Genomic DNA, 13,973 nt, shown 5'->3' with positions numbered 1-13,973 from the left:
CTCTTCTCCTAGTTCTCTCCTTCTCTCTTCCTCTCCCCTCTTTCCGTCTCTCTCCGTCTCCCCTCTAGCCTTCATCACTTCTCTTCTCCTAGTTCTCTCCTTCATTACTTCTCTTCTCCTAGTTCTCTCCTTCATCACTTCTCTTCTCCTAGTTCTCCTTCATCACTTCTCTTCTCCTAGTTCTCTCCTTCATTACTTCTCTTCTCCTAGTTCTCTCCATCACTTCTCTTCTCCTAGTTTTCTCCTTCATCACTTCTCCTAGTTCACTCCTTCATCACTTCTCTGCTCCTAGTTCTCTCCTTCATCACTTCTCTTCTCCTAGTTATCTCATTCAATCTTCCTCTCCCCTCTCTTCATCACTTCTCTTCTCCTAGTTCTCTCCTTCATCACTTCTCTTCTCCTAGTGCTCTCCTTCATCACTTCTCCTAGTTCTCTCCTTCATCACTTCTCTGCTCCTAGTTCTCTCCTTCATCACTTCTCTTCTCCTAGTTCTCTCCTTCATTACTTCTCTTCTCCTAGTTCTCTCCTTCATTACTTCTCTGCTCCTAGTTCTCTCCTTCATCACTTCTCTTCTCCTAGTTATCTCCTTCATTACTTCTCTTCTCCTAGTTCTCTCCTTCATTACTTCTCTTCTCCTAGTTCTCTCCTTCATCACTTCTCTTCTCCTAGTTCTCTCCTTCATCACTTCTCTTCTCCTAGTTATCTCATTCAATCTACCTCTCCCCTCTCTTCATCACTTCTCTTCTCCTAGTTCTCTCCTTCATCACTTCTCTTCTCCTAGTTCTCTCCTTCATCACTTCTCCTAGTTCTCTCCTTCATCACTTCTCTGCTCCTAGTTCTCTCCTTCATCACTTCTCTTCTCCTAGTTCTCTCCTTCATTACTTCTCTTCTCCTAGTTCTCTCCTTCATTACTTCTCTTCTCCTAGTTCTCTCCTTCATCACTTCTCTTCTCCTAGTTCTCTCCTTCATTACTTCTCTTCTCCTAGTTCTCTCCTTCATCACTTCTCTTCTCCTAGTTCTCTCCTTCATCACTTCTCTTCTCCTAGTTATCTCATTCAATCTTCCTCTCCCTCTCTTCATCACTTCTCTTCTCCTAGTTCTCTCCTTCATCACTTCTCTTCTCCTAGTTCTCTCCTTCATCACTTCTCCTAGTTCTCTCCTTCATCTTTTCTCTGCTCCTAGTTCTCTCCTTCATCACTTCTCTTCTCCTAGTTCTCTCCTTCATTACTTCTCTTCTCCTAGTTCTCTCCTTCATCACTTATCTTCTCCTAGTTCTCTCCTTCATCACTTCTCTTCTCCTAGTTCTCTCCTTCATCACTTCTCTTCTCCTAGTTCTCTCCTTCATCACTTCTCTTCTCCTAGTTCTCTCCTTCATCACTTCTCTTCTCCTAGTTCTCTCCTTCATCACTTCTCTTCTCCTAGTTCTCTCCTTCATCACTTATCTTCTCCTAGTTCTCCTTCATCACTTATCTTCTCCTAGTTCTCTCCTTCATCACTTACCTTCTCCTAGTTCTCCTTCATCACTTATCTTCTCCTAGTTCTCTCCTTCATCACTTCTCTTCTCCCTAGTTCTCTCCTTCATCACGTATCTTCTCCTAGTTCTCCTTCATCACTTATCTTCTCCTAGTTCTCCTTCATCACTTATCTTCTCCTAGTTCTCTCCATCACTTATCTTCTCCTAGTTCTCTCCATCACTTATCTTCTCCTAGTTCTCTCCTTCATTACTTCTCTTCTCCTAGTTCTCTCCTTCATCACTTCTCTTCTCCTAGTTCTCTCCTTCATCACTTATCTTCTCCTAGTTCTCTCCTTCATCACTTCTCCTAGTTCTCTCCTTCATCACTTCTCTTCTCCTAGTTCTCTCCATCACTTCTCTTCTCCTAGTTTTCTCCTTCATCACTTCTCCTAGTTCACTCCTTCATCACTTCTCTGCTCCTAGTTCTCTCCTTCATCACTTCTCTTCTCCTAGTTCTCTCCTTCATTACTTCTCTTTCTCCTAGTTCTCTCCTTCATCACTTCTCTTCTCCTAGTTCTCTCCTTCATCACTTCTCTTCTCCTAGTTATCTCATTCAATCTTCCTCTCCCCTCTCTTCATCACTTCTCTTCTCCTAGTTCTCTCCTTCATCACTTCTCTTCTCCTAGTGCTCTCCTTCATCACTTCTCTTCTCCTAGTGCTCTCCTTCATCACTTCTCTTCTCCTAGTGCTCTCCTTCATCACTTCTCCTAGTTCTCTCCTTCATCACTTCTCTGCTCCTAGTTCTCTCCTTCATCACTTCTCTTCTCCTAGTTCTCTCCTTCATTACTTCTCTTCTCCTAGTTCTCTCCTTCATTACTTCTCTGCTCCTAGTTCTCTCCTTCATCACTTCTCTTCTCCTAGTTATCTCCTTCATTACTTCTCTTCTCCTAGTTCTCTCCTTCATTACTTCTCTTCTCCTAGTTCTCTCCTTCATCACTTCTCTTCTCCTAGTTCTCTCCTTCATCACTTCTCTTCTCCTAGTTATCTCATTCAATCTACCTCTCCCCTCTCTTCATCACTTCTCTTCTCCTAGTTCTCTCCTTCATCACTTCTCTTCTCCTAGTTCTCTCCTTCATCACTTCTCCTAGTTCTCTCCTTCATCACTTCTCTGCTCCTAGTTCTCTCCTTCATCACTTCTCTTCTCCTAGTTCTCTCTTTCTCTCCCCTCTTTCCGTCTCTCTCCGTCTCCCCTCTAGCCTTCATCACTTCTCTTCTCCTAGTTCTCTCCTTCATTACTTCTCTTCTCCTAGTTCTCTCCTTCATTACTTCTCTTCTCCTAGTTCTCTCCTTCTCTCTTCCTCTCCCCTCTTTCCGTCTCTCTCCGTCTCCCCTCTAGCCTTCATCACTTCTCTTCTCCTAGTTCTCTCCTTCATTACTTCTCTTCTCCTAGTTCTCTCCTTCATCACTTCTCTTCTCCTAGTTCTCCTTCATCACTTCTCTTCTCCTAGTTCTCTCCTTCATTACTTCTCTTCTCCTAGTTCTCTCCATCACTTCTCTTCTCCTAGTTTTCTCCTTCATCACTTCTCCTAGTTCACTCCTTCATCACTTCTCTGCTCTAGTTCTCTCCTTCATCACTTCTCTTCTCCTAGTTATCTCATTCAATCTTCCTCTCCCTCTCTTCATCACTTCTCTTCTCCTAGTTCTCTCCTTCATCACTTCTCTTCTCCTAGTGCTCTCCTTCATCACTTCTCCTAGTTCTCTCCTTCATCACTTCTCTGCTCCTAGTTCTCTCCTTCATCACTTCTCTTCTCCTAGTTCTCTCCTTCATTACTTCTCTTCTCCTAGTTCTCTCCTTCATTACTTCTCTGCTCCTAGTTCTCTCCTTCATCACTTCTCTTCTCCTAGTTATCTCCTTCATTACTTCTCTTCTCCTAGTTCTCTCCTTCATTACTTCTCTTCTCCTAGTTCTCTCCTTCATCACTTCTCTTCTCCTAGTTCTCTCCTTCATCACTTCTCTTCTCCTAGTTATCTCATTCAATCTACCTCTCCCCTCTCTTCATCACTTCTCTTCTCCTAGTTCTCTCCTTCATCACTTCTCTTCTCCTAGTTCTCTCCTTCATCACTTCTCCTAGTTCTCTCCTTCATCACTTCTCTGCTCCTAGTTCTCTCCTTCATCACTTCTCTTCTCCTAGTTCTCTCCTTCATTACTTCTCTTCTCCTAGTTCTCTCCTTCATTACTTCTCTTCTCCTAGTTCTCTCCTTCATCACTTCTCTTCTCCTAGTTCTCTCCTTCATTACTTCTCTTCTCCTAGTTCTCTCCTTCATCACTTCTCTTCTCCTAGTTCTCTCCTTCATCACTTCTCTTCTCCTAGTTATCTCATTCAATCTTCCTCTCCCCTCTCTTCATCACTTCTCTTCTCCTAGTTCTCTCCTTCATCACTTCTCTTCTCCTAGTTCTCTCCTTCATCACTTCTCCTAGTTCTCTCCTTCATCTTTTCTCTGCTCCTAGTTCTCTCCTTCATCACTTCTCTTCTCCTAGTTCTCTCCTTCATTACTTCTCTTCTCCTAGTTCTCTCCTTCATCACTTATCTTCTCCTAGTTCTCCTTCATCAATTCTCTTCTCCTAGTTCTCTCCTTCATCACTTCTCTTCTCCTAGTTCTCTCCTTCATCACTTCTCTTCTCCTAGTTCTCCTTCATTACTTCTCTTCTCCTAGTTCTCTCCTTCATCACTTCTCTTCTCCTAGTTCTCTCCTTCATCACTTATCTTCTCCTAGTTCTCCTTCATCACTTATCTTCTCCTAGTTCTCCTTAATCACTTATCTTCTCCTAGTTCTCCTTCATCACTTATCTTCTCCTAGTTCTCTCCTTCATCACTTCTCTTCTCCTAGTTCTCTCCTTCATCACGTATCTTCTCCTAGTTCTCCTTCATCACTTATCTTCCTAGTTCTCCTTCATCACTTATCTTCTCCTAGTTCTCTCCATCACTTATCTTCTCCTAGTTCTCTCCATCACTTATCTTCTCCTAGTTCTCTCCTTCATTACTTCTCTTCTCCTAGTTCTCTCCTTCATCACTTCTCTTCTCCTAGTTCTCTCCTTCATCACTTATCTTCTCCTAGTTCTCTCCTTCATCACTTATCTTCTCCTAGTTCTCTCCTTCATCACTTATCTTCTCCTAGTTCTCCTTCATCACTTATCTTCTCTAGTTCTCTCCTTCATCACTTATCTTCTCCTAGTTCTCCTTCATCACTTATCTTCTCCTAGTTCTCTCCTTCATCACTTCTCTTCTCCTAGTTCTCTCCTTCATCACGTATCTTCTCCTAGTTCTCCTTCATCACTTATCTTCTCCTAGTTCTCCTTCATCACTTATCTTCTCCTAGTTCTCTCCATCACTTATCTTCTCTAGTTCTCTCATCACTTATCTTCTCCTAGTTCTCTCCTTCATTACTTCTCTTCTCCTAGTTCTCTCCTTCATCACTTCTCTTCTCCTAGTTCTCTCCTTCATCACTTATCTTCTCCTAGTTCTCTCCTTCATCACTTCTCTTCTCCTAGTTCTCTCCTTCATCACTTCTCTTCTCCTAGTTCTCCTTCATCACTTATCTTCTCCTAGTTCTCCTTCATCACTTCTCTTCTCCTAGTTCTCTCCTTCATCACTTATCTTCTCCTAGTTCTCCTTCATTACTTCTCTTCTCCTAGTTCTCTCCTTCATCACTTATCTTCTCCTAGTTCTCTCCTTCATCACTTATCTTCTCCTAGTTCTCTCCTTCATCACTTCTCTTCTCCTAGTTCTCCTTCATCACTTCTCTTCTCCTAGTTCTCCTTCATCACTTATCTTCTCCTAGTTCTCCTTCATCACTTCTCTTCTCCTAGTTCTCTCCTTCATCACTTCTCTTCTCCTAGTTCTCCTTCATCACTTCTCTTCTCCTAGTTCTCTCCTTCATCACTTCTCTTCTCCTAGTTCTCCTTCATCACTTCTCTTCTCCTAGTTCTCCTTCATCACTTCTCTTCTCATAGTTCTCTCCTTCATCACTTCTCTTCTCCTAGTTCTCTCCTTCATCACTTCTCTTCTCCTAGTGCTCTCCTTCATCACTTCTCCTAGTTCTCTCCTTCATCACTTCTCTGCTCCTAGTTCTCTCCTTCATCACTTCTCTTCTCCTAGTTCTCTCCTTCATTACTTCTCTTCTCCTAGTTCTCTCCTTCATTACTTCTCTGCTCCTAGTTCTCTCCTTCATCACTTCTCTTCTCCTAGTTATCTCCTTCATTACTTCTCTTCTCCTAGTTCTCTCCTTCATTACTTCTCTTCTCCTAGTTCTCTCCTTCATCACTTCTCTTCTCCTAGTTCTCTCCTTCATCACTTCTCTTCTCCTAGTTATCTCATTCAATCTACCTCTCCCTCTCTTCATCACTTCTCTTCTCCTAGTTCTCTCCTTCATCACTTCTCTTCTCCTAGTTCTCTCCTTCATCACTTCTCCTAGTTCTCTCCTTCATCACTTCTCTGCTCCTAGTTCTCTCCTTCATCACTTCTCTTCTCCTAGTTCTCTCCTTCATTACTTCTCTTCTCCTAGTTCTCTCCTTCATTACTTCTCTTCTCCTAGTTCTCTCCTTCATCACTTCTCTTCTCCTAGTTCTCTCCTTCATTACTTCTCTTCTCCTAGTTCTCTCCTTCATCACTTCTCTTCTCCTAGTTCTCTCCTTCATCACTTCTCTTCTCCTAGTTATCTCATTCAATCTTCCTCTCCCCTCTCTTCATCACTTCTCTTCTCCTAGTTCTCTCCTTCATCACTTCTCTTCTCCTAGTTCTCTCCTTCATCACTTCTCCTAGTTCTCTCCTTCATCTTTTCTCTGCTCCTAGTTCTCTCCTTCATCACTTCTCTTCTCCTAGTTCTCTCCTTCATTACTTCTCTTTCTCCTAGTTCTCTCCTTCATCACTTATCTTCTCCTAGTTCTCTCCTTCATCACTTATCTTCTCCTAGTTCTCTCCTTCATCACTTATCTTCTCCTAGTTCTCTCCTTCATCACTTATCTTCTCCTAGTTCTCTCCTTCATCACTTCTCTTCTCCTAGTTCTCTCCTTCATCACTTATCTTCTCCTAGTTCTCCTTCATCACTTATCTTCTCCTAGTTCTCCTTAATCACTTATCTTCTCCTAGTTCTCCTTCATCACTTATCTTCTCCTAGTTCTCTCCTTCATCACTTCTCTTCTCCTAGTTCTCTCCTTCATCACTTATCTTCTCCTAGTTCTCCTTCATCACTTCTCTTCTCCTAGTTCTCTCCTTCATCACTTATCTTCTCCTAGTTCTCTCCATCACTTATCTTCTCCTAGTTCTCTCCTTCATTACTTCTCTTCTCCTAGTTCTCTCCTTCATCACTTCTCTTCTCCTAGTTCTCTCCTTCATCACTTATCTTCTCCTAGTTCTCTCCTTCATCACTTATCTTCTCCTAGTTCTCTCCTTCATCACTTATCTTCTCCTAGTTCTCTCCTTCATCACTTCTCTTCTCCTAGTTCTCTCTTCATCACTTCTCTTCTCCTAGTTTTCTCCTTCATCACTTCTCTTCTCCTAGTTCTCTCCTTCATCACTTATCTTCTCCTAGTTCTCTCCTTCATCACTTATCTTCCTCTAGTTCTCTCCTTCATCACTTCTCTTCTCATAGTTCTCTCCTTCATCACTTCTCTTCTCCTAGTTCTCTCCTTCATCACTTATCTTCTCCTAGTTCTCCTTCATCACTTATCTTCTCCTAGTTCTCCTTCATCACTTCTCTTCTCCTAGTTCTCTCCTTCATCACTTATCTTCTCCTAGTTCTCCTTCATCACTTCTCTTCTCCTAGTTCTCTCCTTCATCACTTCTCTTCTCCTAGTTCTCTCCTTCATCACTTATCTTCTCCTAGTTCTCCTTCATCACTTCTCTTCTCCTAGTTCTCTCCTTCATCACTTCTCTTCTCCTAGTTCTCCTTCATCACTTCTCTTCTCCTAGTTCTCTCCTTCATCACTTATCTTCTCCTAGTTCTCTCCTTCATCACTTCTCTTCTCCTAGTTCTCCTTCATCACTTATCTTCTCCTAGTTCTCTCCTTCATCACTTCTCTTCTCCTAGTTCTCCTTCATCACTTCTCTTCTCCTAGTTCTCCTTCATCACTTCTCTTCTCATAGTTCTCTCCTTCATCACTTCTCTTCTCCTAGTTCTCTCCTTCATCACTTATCTTCTCCTAGTTCTCCTTCATCACTTATCTTCTCCTAGTTCTCCTTCATCACTTCTCTTCTCCTAGTTCTCTCCTTCATCACTTCTCTTCTCCTAGTTCTCCTTCATCACTTCTCTTCTCCTAGTTCTCTCCTTCATCACTTCTCTTCTCCTAGTTCTCCTTCATCACTTCTCTTCTCCTAGTTCTCTCCTTCATCACTTCTCTTCTCCTAGTTCTCTCCTTCATCACTTCTCTTCTCCTAGTTCTCCTTCATCACTTCTCTTCTCCTAGTTCTCTCCTTCATCACTTCTCTTCTCCTAGTTCTCTCCTTCATCACTTCTCTTCTCCTAGTTCTCCTTCATCACTTATCTTCTCTAGTTCTCTCCTTCATCACTTCTCTTCTCCTAGTTCTCCTTCATCACTTCTCTTCTCCTAGTTCTCCTTCATTACTTCTCTTCTCCTAGTTCTCCTTCATCACTTCTCTTCTCCTAGTTCTCTCCTTCATCACTTCTCTTCTCCTAGTTCTCTCCTTCATCACTTCTCTTCTCCTAGTTCTCTCCTTCATCACTTCTCTTCTCCTAGTTCTCCTTCATCACTTCTCTTCTCCTAGTTCTCCTTCATCACTTATCTTCTCCTAGTTCTCCTTCATCACTTCTCTTCTCCTAGTTCTCCTTCATCACTTATCTTCTCCTAGTTCTCTCCTTCATCACTTATCTTCTCCTAGTTCTCCTTCATCACTTCTCTTCTCCTAGTTCTCTCCTTCATCACTTCTCTTCTCTTAGTTCTCCTTCATTACTTCTCTTCTCCTAGTTCTCCTTCATCACTTCTCTTCTCCTAGTTCTCCTTCATCACTTATCTTCTCCTAGTTCTCCTTCATCACTTATCTTCTCCTAGTTCTCTCCTTCATCACTTATCTTCTCCTAGTTCTCCTTCATCACTTCTCTTCTCCTAGTTCTCCTTCATCACTTATCTTCTCCTAGTTCTCCTTCATCACTTATCTTCTCCTAGTTCTCCTTCATCACTTCTCTTCTCCTAGTTCTCTCCTTCCAAGCTAAAGACTAATAACACATGCATGAAACAACTTTAAAAAGACAAGAAAATAAAAACTAAACGTTTTTTCTCAGTGCTTGAGGGAGAAAATATTTCTCATTACCATGCAAACTAATACTGGATTGTATTGCACTCTGGGTGAATGGCAATATCCATATTTATGATAGAGAGAGGGATGATAAATCAAATGACTACCACAGGATGTTTGTGTCTAGACGGAAGCATTCCAAAAAACAGCTTTCAACATCAGATGAATTCTATTAATGAAACAACGAATCAGAACACAGCTTGAGACCTGCAGTAAAGGCCTCGGATAACCTGGTGCTCTGAGGAGAATAGTGTACACTAGGTACAATTCTGCATCCTTGTGAAGGGTATAGTGTACACTAGGTACAATTCTGCATCCTTGTGAAGGGTATAGTGTACACTAGGTACAAATCTGCATCCTTGTGAAGGGTATAGTGTACACTAGGTACAATTCTGCATCCTTGTGAAGGGTATAGTGTACACTAGGTACAAATCTGCATCCTTGTGAAGGGTATAGTGTACACTAGGTACAAATCTGCATCCTTGTGAAGGGTATAGTGTACACTAGGTACAAATCTGCATCCTTGTGAAGGGTATAGTGTACACTAGGTACAATTCTGCATCCTTGTGAAGGGTATAGTGTACACTAGGTACAAATCTGCATCCTTGTGAAGGGTATAGTGTACACTAGGTACAATTCTGCATCCTTGTGAAGGGTATAGTGTACACTAGGTACAAATCTGCATCCTTGTGAAGGGTATAGTGTACACTAGGTACAATTCTGCAGCCTTGTGAAGGGTATAGTGTACACTAGGTACAAATCTGCATCCTTGTGAAGGGTATAGTGTACACTAGGTACAAATCTGCATCCTTGTGAAGGGTATAGTGTACACTAGGTCCAATTCTGCATCCTTGTGAAGGGTATAGTGTACACTAGGTACAAATCTGCATCCTTGTGAAGGGTATAGTGTACACTAGGTACAATTCTGCAGCCTTGTGAAGGGTATAGTGTACACTAGGTACAAATCTGCATCCTTGTGAAGGGTATAGTGTACACTAGGTACAATTCTGCATCCTTGTGAAGGGTATAGTGTACACTAGGTCCAAATCTGCATCCTATGAAGGGTATAGTGTACGCGCACACACACACACACACACACACACACACACACACACACACACACACACACACACACACACACACACACACACTTACTATGGCCGAGACGATCTGGTGTATTCCAAAAGTATTATATAACAGTAATAGGGTGCCTTCCTTATTCTAATATGGATTAAATGAATACAATGACTTGTCTATCTACACACAGTACCTCATAATGACATCACAATACCCCATAATGACATCACAATACCCCATAATGACATCACAATACCCCGTAATGACATCACAATACCCAATAATGACATCACAATACCCCATAATGACATCACAATACCCCATAATGACATCACAATACCCCATAATGACCAAACGAAAACAGTCAGTTGAGAACAAAATTTTATTTACAATGACGGCCTGCACCGGCCAAGCCCGGACGACGGTGGATCAATGCACCACTTAGATCAATGTACTACTTCATTGATCATCCTTGAGATCCTTCTACAACTTGATTTGAGAACACCTGTGGTAAATTCAATTGATTGGACATGATTTGGAAAGGCACACACCTGTCTATATAAAGGAACCACAGTTGACAGTGCATGTCAGAGCAAAAACCAAGCCATGAGGTCGAAGGAATTGTCCTTAGAGCTCCAAGACAGGATTGTGTCGAGGCACAGATCTGGGGAAGGGTACCAAAAAAGGTCTGCAACATTGAAGGTCCCCAAGAACCCAATGGCCTCCGTCATTCTTAAAGTGAAGAAGTTTGGAACCACCAAGACCTTTCCAGAGCTGGCCTCCCAGCCAAACTGTGCAATAGGGAGAAGGGCCTTGGTCAGGAGGTGACCAAGAACCCGATGGTCACTCTGACAGAGCCCCAGAGTTACTCTGTGGAGATGGGAGAACCTTCCAGAAGGACAACCATCTCTACAGCACTCCACCAATTAGGCCTTTATGGTAGAGTGGCCAGACAGAAGCCACTCCTCTGTAAAAGGCACAGCACAGTCCGCTTGATGTTTGCCAAAAGGCACCTAAAGACTCTCAGACCTCTGGTCTGATGAAACCAGTAGTCTTTGGCCTGGATTCCAAGTGTCACGTCTGGAGGAAACCTGGCACCATCCCTACAGTGAAGCATGGTGGTGGCAACATCATGCTGTGGGGATGTTTTTCAGCGGCAGGAACTGGTAGACTCGTTAGGATCGAGACAAAGATGAACGGAGCAAAGTACTGAAAGTTCCTTGGTGAAAACCTGCTCCAGAACTTTCAGGACCTCAGACTGGGACGAAGGTCAACAACAACAGCTAACACAACCACTTCAAGAGGAAGCTGGACACTGTTGTTCAGAGGAGCTAGCCAACAACAACAGCTAACACAACCACCTCAAGAGGAAGCTGGACACTGTTGTTCAGAGGAGCTAGCCAACAACAACAGCTAACACAACCACTTCAAGAGGAAGCTGGACACTGTTGTTCAGAGGAGCTAGCCAACAACAACAGCTAACACAACCACTTCAAGAGGAAGCTGGACACTGCTGTTCAGAGGAGCTAGCCAACAACAACAGCTAACACAACCACCTCAAGCGGAAGCTGGAAAGACTGTAAACTAGCAGCACTTAATTTTGTTTTACCCCCTTTTTCCATTGCCATGTCTTTGTTTTAGGTTTATTCCATAAAAATGATGCCATCTGATTCATGATTTCGACGGGCTGAGAAGCGCTGCCTGCTTGCAGGTCTCGTTCCCGACTCCCGACACGTTCATTACTATGCGACAGCTGGAGATCGAATTTAAATACTGAAACAATGTTGTAAATGTCAGAGAGACAGACAGCAAGGTTGATATAAATCTCCGCTGTTGAAAACTAAATGTTAGTCTTAAAGAAATGGGAGATAATGTCTGGATTACTTTTATAGTGGAGATCAAGTTTATAAATTGCCTGGCTGGGCTGATGAGATAGTGGATTGCGCAGTCAGATGGAACAGAATAAATGGGCATTTTAACATTATAGATTTAGCCGGTGCTAACCAATCAGCATTCAGGATTAGAACCACCTGTTGTATAAAATAGTAATATATAACAGTAATATATAACAGTAATATACAGTATGCCAGTAACAGTATATATCCAAGATGTTGTAATGAAGTAGAGATGTCTTACTGTGGCTGTGGCTGAGACGGTCTGTATCCTGGTGTCCTGTCCACTCTGTTCACTGTGGTTCTGTGAAGTGGGTACATGTTGAGGGTGTGTTCGCTGACGGGGGGCTGTCCTGTGTAGTCGGGGCGCAGGGTGAGGTGTGAGGCGGTGAACTCAGCGGGCAGGCCGTTCTGAGGGGGCAAATTGGGCGGAGGGGTACGGCTGAGTCCTGGAGTCTGGAGGGGGAGGGGCCTCCTGGTTACCCTGCAGGGGGAGAGGAGGGAGAGAGGGGGAGAGAGTTAGTACCAGACCAGATTGAACAATTAATACAAAGCAAGTCAGCCAGTCATCCATTCAGTGAGCCAGTCAGTAAGTCAACCAGCCAGCCAGTCAACCAACCAGCCAGTCAGGTCAGTAAGTCAACCAGCCAGCCAGCCAGTCAACCAACCAACCAGTCAACCAACCAGCCAGTCAACCAACCAGCCAGTCAGGTCAGTAAGTCAACCAGCCAGTCAACCAACCAACCAGCCAGTCAACCAGCCAGTCAACCAACCAGCCAGTCAGGTCAGTAAGTCAACCAGCCAGTCAACCAACCAACCAGCCAGTCAACCAGCCAGCCAGTCAACCAACCAGCCAGTCAGGTCAGTAAGTCAACCAGCCAGTCAACCAACCAGCCAGTCAACCAACCAACCAGTCAACCAACCAGCCTGTCAACCAACCAGCCAGTCAACCAGCCAGTCAACCAACAAACCAGCCAGTCAACCAACCAGCCAGTCAACCAACCATCCAGCCAGTCAACCAACCAACCAGCATGTCAGACAGCCAATAACTAATTTGCCAGCCAAACAATCAGTCAGTCGGACAGCAATACAGTCAATCAATAAAGCCAGTCAGCCAACCGGCATCACCATCTATTTTACTGGCAGGCTTCTCTCACACTACCATCTATTTTACTAGCAGGCTTCTCTCACACCACGATCTATTTTACTAGCAGGCTTCTCCTACACCACCATCTATTATACTAGCAGGCTTCTCCTACACCACAATCTATTTTACTAGCAGGCTTCTCTCACACCACAATCTATTTTACTAGCAGGCTTCTCTCACACTACCATCTATTTTACTAGCAGGCTTCTCTCACACCACGATCTATTTTACTAGCAGGCTTCTCTCACACTACCATCTATTTTACTAGCAGGCTTCTCTCACACCACGATCTATTTTACTAGCAGGCTTCTCTCACACCACCATCTATTATACTAGCAGGCTTCTCCTACACCACCATCTATTTTACTAGCAGGCTTCTCTCACACCACCATCTATTTTACTAGCAGGCTTCTCTCACACTACCATCTATTTTACTAGCAGGCTTCTCTCACACCACCATCTATTTTACTAGCAGGCTTCTCCTACACCACCATCTATTATACTAGCAGGCTTCTCCTACACCACCATCTATTTTACTAGCAGGCTTCTCTCACACCACCATCTATTTTACTAGCAGGCTTCTCTCACACCACCATCTATTATACTAGCAGGCTTCTCTCACACCACCATCTATTTTACTAGCAGGCTTCTCTCACACCACCATCTATTTTACTAGCAGGCTTCTCTCACACCACCATCTATTTTACTAGCAGGCTTCTCTCACACCACCATCTATTTTACTAGCAGGCTTCTCTCACACCACGATCTATTTTACTAGCAGGCTTCTCCTACACCACCATCTATTTTACTAGCAGGCTTCTCTCACACCACCATCTATTTTACTAGCAGGCTTCTCTCACACCACCATCTATTATACTAGCAGGCTTCTCTCACACCACCATCTATTTTACTAGCAGGCTTCTCTCACACCACCACCATCTATTTTACTAGCAGGCTTCTCTCACACCACCATCTATTTTACTAGCAGGCTTCTCTCACACCACCATCTATTTTACTAGCAGGCTTCTCCTACACCACCATCTATTTTACTAGCAGGCTTCTCTCACACCACCATCTATTTTACTAGCAGGCTT

The 13,973-nt window shown here is 43.3% G+C and overlaps 1 pseudogene; it reads right to left on the bottom strand.

Annotated features, from left to right (window-relative positions):
- Positions 1–12,484, bottom strand: part of LOC127922338 (RNA binding protein fox-1 homolog 1-like) — a 54,265-nt pseudogene extending 41,781 nt beyond the window's left edge.
- Positions 12,485–13,973: the final 1,489 nt, after the last annotated feature.

Source organism: Oncorhynchus keta, unplaced genomic scaffold, assembly GCF_023373465.1.
Source record: "Oncorhynchus keta strain PuntledgeMale-10-30-2019 unplaced genomic scaffold, Oket_V2 Un_contig_2534_pilon_pilon, whole genome shotgun sequence".
Classification (NCBI taxonomy): Eukaryota; Metazoa; Chordata; class Actinopteri; order Salmoniformes; family Salmonidae; genus Oncorhynchus; species Oncorhynchus keta.
Note: the sequence above shows the minus strand (reverse complement) of the source record. Positions and strands in the feature narration are given on the sequence as shown.